At 49.8% G+C, this 10,379-nt stretch overlaps 1 protein-coding gene across 1 annotated transcript in view; it reads left to right on the forward strand.

The window, feature by feature from the left end:
* EXTL2 (exostosin like glycosyltransferase 2) overlaps nt 1-10,379 on the forward strand; it is a 69,325-nt gene that overhangs the window by 49,157 nt on the left and 9,789 nt on the right. The gene's annotated exons all lie outside the window — the stretch shown is intronic.

Consider the following 10,379-nt stretch of genomic DNA (forward strand, 5'->3'; position numbering starts at 1 on the left):
GGAAACTTCATGGGGTTTCATCGCGGCTTCGTCACAGTCTCATCGCAGCCCTCCGAACGAGAGCCCGCGTGAAAAAGCAACAGCCAGTTTCCTCTGACGTGACTCTCCTTCCCCGGCCTTCACGTTCTCGTTTTCACTGCTCCATTTGAGTTTTGGAAGCTTTAGAGTCTTGACTTGGTCCACGCCAAGCCGTCCTGTGCCGTTGGGCAGTTTCCTCCACTCACCGGGGTTAGTCAGGCAGGAGTGTTTGTTCATTGATTTTTTACTGCTTGTAATTGGGATGTGATTTCCCTGTCCCATCCCTGGGACACGCCCAGCCTTTTGTGCTCCTGACCTCCCCCCTTGCCTTTGCCGATGGGGTCCTCTTTCTGGCGCTGGTTGGAACTGTAACTATATTTGCCTCGGCGCCTTGGCTACAGCCAGAGCTCCGTGAAGGTGAGAATCCTGCGTTCTCTGAAGAGTGTCCGCTGCAGAACCAAGTGTCCAGCAGGAGTCTGGTAAAGACATGCTTTCTGAGCAGATGAATGAGAACATTCGTTTTTCCTCTCAGTTTCCTTCCTTGTGAATACTGCGGCCACTAATAGCCTACATTTAAACCTCTCCGGTGCCCAGAGTGAACTATGGTGGTAGTGTGTCTGGCTACCTAGTCCACAAATTTAACGTAAAATGTTGTAGGATTTTACTTATTTTACAGAGATATTTCTGTTTCCTTTTCCCAACTCTTTCCCCTTTTAACTAGAAACACTACATTTTCCTTTTTCCTTAATAGTATATTTATTTCCCCTACTCCATTTTCAGGGATAGGCTGGTTTATCTCACACATAAAAGATTTGGACTTTCCCCCGAGGATGTCCGCACCAGCACACTCCCCTCCGCGGGCCGCACTTCCTCGTGACCCCAGTAGGCTGTTTGGATGACAGGCAGGGGTCTGGAGCCAGGGCAGGCAGGGAGCAGGAACGAAGAGTGTCGTAGGGGGAGAAGATGAACTAAAGTGGAGGGGGAGAGATGGCACCCAGTCATGAGGAGTCTGGGCTTTCTATTTGTGGGAAACACGATCCAGCAGTTGGGGGAGGAGACGTTTATACGTGGTCCGCGTGGTGGCACGCCCCAGTTACCCCGGAGCCGTATTTGGGAGACCACTGTCGGGGTCACTCCAGTGTGAGGAACTGGGCCCAGCAGGGGCAGGGCTGGAGGGGGAGATCAGGAGTGAGGGAGAGCGGCCGGTTCTGGGGGTGGCCTGGGTACCAGGGCTGGGAGGTAAGATGACTAAAGGGGGTTGTGATTTTTCCCCCCCGTTGTGACCCCTAAGAATTCTCTGGGCCATAGATGTTAGGTTTTTATTGTTACTGTAGAAAATTATTACAAACCACCTGGCTTCAAACAGCAGAAATGTGTTACCTTACAGGTCTGGAGGGAAGCCGAGGCTTACGGGGCTAGTGAAGGCGTCCGCAGGGGCACCTGCTGGGGGAGGGGGGGAGGGGGGTCAGGGAGGACCCATTTTCCAGCTGTTTCCAGCTTCCAGAGGCTCCCATAAAAGCCTTGGCTGTGGCCCCTTCCTCTACTGTCTGGGGGTCTCACTTGACCTCTGTGTCTGCTGTCTCATCTCCTTCGCTGGCTCTGTCCCTCCTGTCCCCCTCTTATGAGGACGCTTGTGGCTAGACTGACCTACTTCAGTCATCCAGCAGAATCTCACCAACTCAAGACCCTTCATCCCGCCCTTCACTGTGCGAGGTGACACCCACAGCCTCCAGGAATTAAGACGAGGACCCCTTTGGGGGCGGGGACCTTTATTGGACCTGCCACAGGAAAACCTGTGCTGAGCCCCTCTTTGCAAAGTGGTCCGTTTCAGGAAAACACACATGAGCCAGACTCTGCACTCTCTGTGGCTCACTGCCTTTCTGCCTGTTGGGTGCACTGCCACCCTTTTGGGGTCAGGCTGGGTCTGTTCAGGCAGCTTGAATTCTTTCTTTGACTCTCACAAGGACAGATCACCAATGAAGCACTCCTTTTGCTTAAAATTTTTTTTTTTTTGCTTTCCCACTATTCTTCTTGCTGCACTTTTACCTCTTTATTTCCAAGTTTCCCAATTCAAAAAGTCCAAGGACAAGCACGTGCTGTGCTTGGGGTCCACAGCAATTTCCTCAAGAATTTGCTCGTGATGGCAGATGGCCCGTTTAAACATAGTAACCCACATGTTCCTTTTAAATTCAGCTGCAGTGGGGAAGTGCCTGGCAAACTGGCCGGGGTGTCTAACATAAGCAATCCAAGACCCTTATGTTCTTCAGACAAACACACAGCAAAAAAAAAAAAGTGCTCTGGACTGTGTCATCAGCTCTTTGTCCTTCCCATAACAAACTGAAGACCAAAGATAAATTTCTTTTGTAAGATTGCTTCCATCTGTCCTCCAAAGACATCTGAACCTGCGGAAGTCTACTTCATGTGCGTGAATGAAGGCCAGCGTGGCGTGGAGAACAACAGTGTGGGATGTGGAAACAGACACGGCATGGTCAAGCTGCGGGTCCATCTGTCCCCGAGAAAATGACTGAACCATCCTAGCTGCGCTTTCCCATTGGCCTGATGACAGGAGTTGGCTGGGCTGTGACAGGGGTCAGTGAAATCATCCGCACAGAGCACTTCATCCAGGACAGCGAGAGAGAGAAGGTTCTCAGTACCTGTGAACTCAGCTCTTTCTATCATGTCCCATTAAAAGAGTACCAGACGCGTCCCAGAGATTTGCTCCCCAGCTTCAGCTCCCTGGTTTCGGTTTGAAAAAAAAGAGACATTGCGAAGCCCTGGGACCACCGGGACAGAAAACTTCCCAGGACCTCCCTCCGCCTGCGCTTGTAACTGATGTTGCCCCAGCCTCTTCTGGTGCCTGTGCGGCCCTTCTTCTAGGACCCTGAGGACACCGTCTTTCTTCTGGAGGGAACTGGAAAGAGAGAGTTCTGGTCCTTCTCCAGAATGTCTGCTACTCTCAGCCACGCTCCTCCTTCCTCTTCCTGGTGCAGCTGTGGAACTGCGTGGGGGCGGGGGGGCTCCTGAAGTCTCCCACTCAGTTCAGAGAGTCTGGTAAAGTAGGACTGCCATCCGGACCCACTCCCGAGGAGCTGGGGGTCCCTGTGCACAGCTGCACGAAGGGCCCAAATCACGGTGAGCAAGGTGAACGTGCAAGCAACCGACAGTGCGATAATTTCACGAGGTCGAAGACCTAGACACAATCCCAGAGCCGCTCCGCCGAATATTTCTGCACAAAGCAAATGAATGAGTCAGTCCAGTTGCTGAAATACAATAACTAAAAAATAATGACATGCTTAAGTATTTGGTTCCCACAGAAGTAAACTGTGCAAAATTGGACAAGAGTGAGCAGATGATCCTGGAGGCATTGAGTCAACATTTACACGAGGCGCCGGTGTTCAGCGAGCGGGTCAGCTGGTGACACTGTGGCTGGGCCTGGAAGCCTCCACCTCCTCACTCACTGCTGGTGTGGCATCTTAGTGCTCAGCCACTGCCAGGACCTGCCCTCTCTGAGCCTGGGGGGAGTGTGGAGTGACACAGTACAGCCGCCACCTTCTCTCCCCGGAGGCCGCATTTGGAAATTCCAGAGGTAGCTCAGTGCCGAAAGGTCATTCGGGCACTTCCCCTCCTTTTTATTCCCTTCAGGGCAAACGCTCAGATGCTCAGGAAGCCAGAGCTGCCGCCGCACCTCCATCCGGGTCTCAAAGCCCCAAGTATTCATTTATAGCCCTTTGAGAATTCCAAGTGTCAGGTTCAGGTAGGGCGCCGCTGTTTTTACTCCGTTGCTGTTTGAAGATACACTTGCCAAGTTAACACGCTAGAACGTAACTTTTCTGGCTTTAATTGTATCCCATGCAAATTTGGGGACTAGCGACTAGTGTAAGTAAGGACATCAGAACACCCGTCACACCACCAATGATGTTAACACTTTGCTTCCTTTTCTCTCTGGGTACATGCAGGCATGTAGACACATACATTCAGGTGTTTATGATGCCTTCAAACTTTACATGCAAAGTTTATTCTGCTTTTATTCATCCATTATTTTAGCATTTCGCTACATACTAAGCACTTCCTGGTGTCAAAAACATTTTTTGAAAATGTCATTGTGCCAAACAATATATTTTTGCAAATGTTATTTTCATCGCTCGATCATGTCCAGTTTCACCCACGCAAGGCCTGAGAAAAGCGATTCTCCCCCTTCTCACTGATGCGGTGGCCCTCGGACCCGATGACAATTCTGGTGACCGCCAAAGGCAGGAAGCTGGGAAGACGACCTTGGGAAAAGTTGGAGGACGGGGGCCTAGACACAAAATACCAGGCGCTCGGACAGCATCAACGTCCATAAGAGCCGCCCTGACCTCGTTAGTCCTGACCTCGTTAGCCCTGTTCGGTGGCTCGGGCACAGCCCAGACCCCACGGCCGCTTTCAGGGCGTCCCGCACTTCGTCACAGCAGATTCTGCTCTTTCACACAGCCCGTGTTCCTGCCAAATGGGCTGGTTTACTCTTCCGGGCACAGGACTCGAGGGCCTTTGTCCCCTCCGCAGCACGCTCACCCTGTCCCTTTCACTCCGAGCGTCCCTGCCCTTCCAGTGACTTGTCTGCATCTTACCCAGATGTTCACGACACGCCTCTGGCAGCACCTCCTCCACGGAGCTTCTCTGTGCATCCAAACCTACTTGTATGATTCTTCTGAGGTGCTCTTCCCAGAATATTTGACCCCCAGCAGAGAGCGGCAAGGACGTTTGTGTGTGGTGTCTTGCTGTTCCTCTCTCTTTCTGGGCTCCTCTCTCGGCCATAGAACAGCTTCTCTCTCCCTGTGTCACAGGCTCATCCAGCCCCCTCCGTCTTCTCCTACTAGTGCTTACGCACCAGGTCTCTACATGGCTGCTCTCAGGGGCACGTGGGGTGCGGGAAGGTGCTTTGTTTTCTTCTCTCCATAGTCCGCCTTCTAAAACCATGGCCATCCCATGGATCCAAATGAGCCGGGCTTGAAATAGAAAACAGAGGGCTATTCTTTCTTTCTCGCCTGGGTTCTCTCTGTCCCCACAAACAACAGATGGGCGAGTGGGGGAGGCCTGGGACCAACCAGACCGGTGAGAAGGTTGCTGCTGACTTTGGTACGAGCAGGTTCCGAAGCCAGGCAGGAGTTTCCTGCACCGTGATGGAGAAGTAGTGAGGTCTGTGGGTATCTCTTCTAGAATCTTGCTGCGAAAAGAAACGTGAAATGGGGCTGGAACGAGTAGGGAGTGCAGGACTGAGAAACAAGTGAGTTTGATTTTTTCCCCCAAGATGGAAGAAATTAGACTGTTATAAAAGCTAGTAGAGATCGGAGGCTGAAGACAGGAAGAAGCCTCTGACTGGTAGACCAAGGTTCCGGAAAAGGTGAGGAGATGGCTGCAGAGTAGAAAATCCTCCCCAACATTCAACACTTTGGGGAATGCTGCCAGGACACTGAATGGCCAGAGGGTGGCCGGCGTGTGACCTTCAGGGTCAGCTGGAAAGTGAGCAGGCTGCGGAAGGAAGAGGAAGTCAAACCAGGAAGGAGAAGCAGGGCCTTGTGAGGTTGTCACAGGGGACGTGAACTTGTTTGTGCGGTGTCCTGCGTGGGAGCGGAGTGGTTGTCATGGCCCTGCAGAAATGCCCACGGATCTCGGCAAGACGGTGGCAGGCACCGCAGTGGACAGCAGCTCCTTGCGTGTGCTGCTGCGTCAGGGGAGCCTTGCGTGGGCACTCCAGGATTTCCACACGCCGCACAGGGCCTCGGGCCGAAGCGACAGTTTGCACCACACGTGCGACCTCCTCTGTTCAATGCCACGTCGGTGTTCGGCATGAGACCATCCACTGTCTGGGTAATGGGATGAATTTTAATTGCATGCAAGTTGGATTAAAGAAAGTCAGTGGTGACATCCTTAATTGCAACTGCGACTTTCGATACCCGTTCCCATGGACTGAACCCTCCCCTTGAGCAAGTTAGTTGAAGTTCTGCCCAATACAGTTTAATATAGGAATGATGGGCTATGTTCTCTCTGCCCCTCAGAGTCAGTGTGATCTTATTCTTTTTTATTGAATGTATTGGGGTGACATTTGTTAATAACATTGTATGGGTTTCGGGGGTACAGTTCTATAATACATCACCTGTCTATTGTATCATGCGTTCACCACCCCAAGTCAAGTCTCCTTCCGTCGCTGTTCATCCCCCGCTACCCCCTTCCACCACCCCCACCCCCTTTCTCTCTAGTAATCATAGAGGTCTTGTTGTTGTTGTCACTTAACCCCTTCACCTTTGTCACCCAGTACCCATCCCCTCCCCTGTGGCCTCGGACAACTGCCAGTCTGTTCTAAGTGTCCACGAGTCTGTTTCTGTTTTGTTAGTTTATTTTATTTTTTTCCAAGACTGAAAGTTGCTTTTTCAATCACCAGATCAACTCTTTTTTTTTTTGTGCTTCCCAATGCCTTCAAGAGTCCCTCCAGTGAACACAGAACTAAAAACAATGGCATTCTGTTCCTAAACAGCAGTGTCCTTCACTACAAGCCCTGACATCTGATTCTATTCAGGTCAGGAACTCTTCTCAAGCCAGCTTCCTGGTGAGTCCCTCTGGAGAGACACCATGTTCTTCAACAGCAACGAAATCCGAAAAGCCACCGCACACATCACTTTTAAGAAGTAAAATGTCCACTTCTCGTAAAATAAAAGGCATTTCGAAAGACAGCAGCCAGGGCCTCGCCCCCTCGGCAGGGGTGCGTGGCTAGGAAGGAATCCTTGCAGAAACTACTTCCTAGTATTAGAATCCACTTAGATGTTTAATTTGTTTCTCAAGCTCTGTTCAAGTTGATGAGCAAGGGATAAAAAAGAAGACTTCTAGCCCTTCGTCTGGCTAACCACAAAGGGATAGCCTCTATAATAAGCGCAAGAGAATTACCTAAGGCATGTGTGCATTTTCAAAGAAACACTGTGCTTGAGAGCAGGGAGGGAAGTTGACTGGAAGGTGTACTGGGAGAAGCTGAATTTTAGGGACAAGAAAATGGAAGCTTTCTCCTGCACGAGGTGATTGAGCCCAACTATTACCTTCCCCGGTGCTTTAATGGGCACTTCAATTGGAATGAATATTTTCCCAAAATCTGTCATTAGCCGAGCAGAAGAGTCATTTCTGGGGATACAATAAGTAAAGCAGACAAAGAAGAAGGAGAAGGAGACTTATTTTCTGTGTTAGGCCATTATTTGAATCTGCATTCATTCATTGAGAAGTTTTGCTGGGTGGGTACAGCTTTTCTTTATTTGTAAACAATCTTGAGTCCTATTTGACACTTTTCCAGCATCATTTACCCAGGGGAGGAAAGATCGTGGCAATGGTTATAGCAGGTGGACTGTCATGAAAGCTTTTGACCTGTTTACCAGTGGTGGTGTGACCGCCACAGTCTCAGAGAGGGAGACGGCAAACTCGCCAGTCTCATAAACGCCACAAGTGCGCCGGCAGCTGAGCACGGACACTACCGAATGTCCACAGCGGGGCTTGAACCCATTTCTAAGAAAATGATACTAGGAAGTCTATTCTGAGACAAATGGAAGTTCACTCCTATCCTGAAAGTGCTTCTGATGAAACTCCCCAAGTCAACTGTTTGTTTCCTTCCCACCAGAATAGTAGGCGGGTGAATGAGTGAGTTTTCAGATTTATAGACAATAGGAAGCGTGTCTACCTGAGGGGCGCCCTCACTGTAACCCCAGACGGCCAGGAAACACCAACAGTCCCGTCCAGCACCTGCCACTCCCACGTGCGAGACCAGCAGAGTCAGGTAACAAACTCCTCTTCCTCAAGATCTGGCCCCCGCGGCTGGACCGTGGCTTGCTCATCTTCCTTTGCTCATCTCGCATCTTGCTCTGCTCCTCCCTCTAAGAGTTCTTGGAACTAAGATCAGAAAGAGGAGGGGGGACCCCTCTGTCTCTAGGCAGGGTTGATCCACTCTTTCTGACCCCACACTGTCACTGAACTCCTGGAGGTGGAGAGTCCAGCTCTTGTTTCTGGAAGGACTTTTTCTGTTACCCCAGGACAGACGACACAGGGCGGGAAGGGCAAGGTCACCTGTTCCTCCCCTTCTCTTCCCAAGGCTCACACCCAGGGCCCTTCTTCTCTCTAGACCTTTGATTTTCAAGAAGTTTCTTTTGTAATGTAAATTTTACTAACAGGACCCCCATCCAGATCAAGCAGCAGGACAAAAGGAGAAACCCTAGAATGTCCTAGAACGCTCCATCCCAGGCCGGTGCACCACCGCCCCAGAAGTCACCTGTTATCCCCACTTCAACACCAGGTGTGTGTGTTAAAGTGTGTGTGTGTGTGTGTGTGTGTTTGTGCTTTGAGCTATATAGAGATGAAATCATATAGTATGTACCTTTTTATAAACAGTTTTTAAAATTTCAGTCAGTGTTAGCCAGGACCATGTAAAATAATGCTTATAGAAGCATTGCTCATAATAGAAAAAACTGGACATTCTAGTCATCAACAGTAGAACAGATCAATAAATTGTGGCAAAATCTTTTAATACTATGCTGTAATCTAGAGTAGTAAATACTGGACTTCCGCCAAGATGGAGGCATAGGTGGAAACACTGTGCCTTCTCCCACAACCAAGTTTGAATACAACAAAGATTTGGAGAAACAAAGACACAACCAAAGGACAGAAAATTGAATTATACGGAAGTCCGACTACATCTAACCGTTCAACGGGACGGTAAGAGGGGCAGAGCCAGCAGCGAGCAGGGTCGGGCAGGACAGGGCCCCGACCCAGGCGCGCAGGCAGACGAGAACCAGTTGGGGTGCGGGGCAGACCGCGGGCGCATATTCGCGCACAGTGAGACGGACCACGCAGGCCCCAGGGGGCGAGGGCTGACGGCGGTGGCACACTCGCGAGCAGTGGGACGAAACGCGTGGGCCAGGTGACGGCAGCAACTGCTGCACCGGTGAGGGCTGTGGCGGCAGACGGCGGACAAGACGCCAGAGTCCCTCTTTGACCCCGCCCCCACATACAGCGTCACAACCCAGCAACTTAGCTGACCTGCTCTAGTGAACACTTTAGGGCTCTGATCCTGCTATGGAACAGGCACGAACAACCCAAAAGATGGCGCGAGAAGAACTCAAAGTCCCAGAGCCAATAACTCTAAGCGACCAAGAAATTGCCAGCCTCTCAGAAGCACAATTCAGGACTCTATTTATCAGGATGCTCACAGAACTGGTAGATTATAGTCACAAATTAGAGGAACAAAGTCACAAATTAGAGGAACTTATGAAGGCTAAACTAATTGAAATGAAGGGAGATGCACAGGAAACCAATAGTGATGGAAAGGAAACTGGGACTCAAATCAATGGAATGGACCAGAAGGAAGAACAAAACATCCCACCAGAAAGGAATGAAGAAATGAGAATTCAAAAAAATGAGGAGAGGCTTAGGAACCTCCAGGACATCTTTAAACGTTCCAACATCCGAATTATAGGGGTACCAGAAGGGGGAAAGAAACAGCCACGAGTGGAAAACGTATTTGAACAAATAATAAAGGAGAACTTCCCCAGTCTGGCAAAGGAAATAGACTTCCAGGAAATCCAGGAAGCTCAGAGAGTCCCAAAGAAGTTGGACCCAAGAAGGAACACACCAAGGCACATCATAATTACATTAGCCAAGACCAAAATGAAGGAGAGAATCCTAGAAGCATCAAGGGATAAGGGGACAGTCACCTACAAAGGAGTACCCATCAGACTGTCAGCGGATTTCTCAAAAGAGACCTTACAGGCAAGAAGGGGCTGGAAAGAAGTATTCCAAGTCATGAAATCCAAAGACCTACATCCAAGATTGCTTTATCCAGCAAAGCTTTCATTTAGAATGGAAGGACAGATAAAGTGCTTCTCAGATAAGGTCAAGTTCAAAGAGTTCATCATCACCAAGCCCTTATTATATGAAATGCTAAAGGGACTTATAGAAGAAAAAGAAGATGAAAAATATTAACAGTGAAAGGACAGCAAACACACAGTTATTAACAACCACTCCTAAAACAAAAGCAAACCAAGAGGACAGCTAGATCAGGAGTGGAACCATAGAAATGAAGAACACATGGAGGGTTAGAAATAGGGGGGTGGGAGGGGGAGAAGGGGGGAGAAGGCACAGAAAATAGCATAGAGGGTAGGTAGAAAATAGATAGGGGGGAGGGCGAGAATAGTGGGGGAAATATAGAATCTAAAGAACTTGAAACACGTGGTTATAAACTAAGGGGGGGGGAGAATGGTGGGGGAGGCAGGGTGTGGGTGGAGGGGAATGAAGGGGGGGAATAGAACAACTGTAATGGTAGAATCAATAAAATATATTTAAAAAAATAGAGTAGT

The sequence above is a fragment of the Sturnira hondurensis genome, unplaced genomic scaffold, assembly GCF_014824575.4.
Source record: "Sturnira hondurensis isolate 20B ecotype Veracruz unplaced genomic scaffold, ASM1482457v3 Scaffold0007217, whole genome shotgun sequence".
NCBI classification, from domain to species: domain Eukaryota; kingdom Metazoa; phylum Chordata; class Mammalia; order Chiroptera; family Phyllostomidae; genus Sturnira; species Sturnira hondurensis.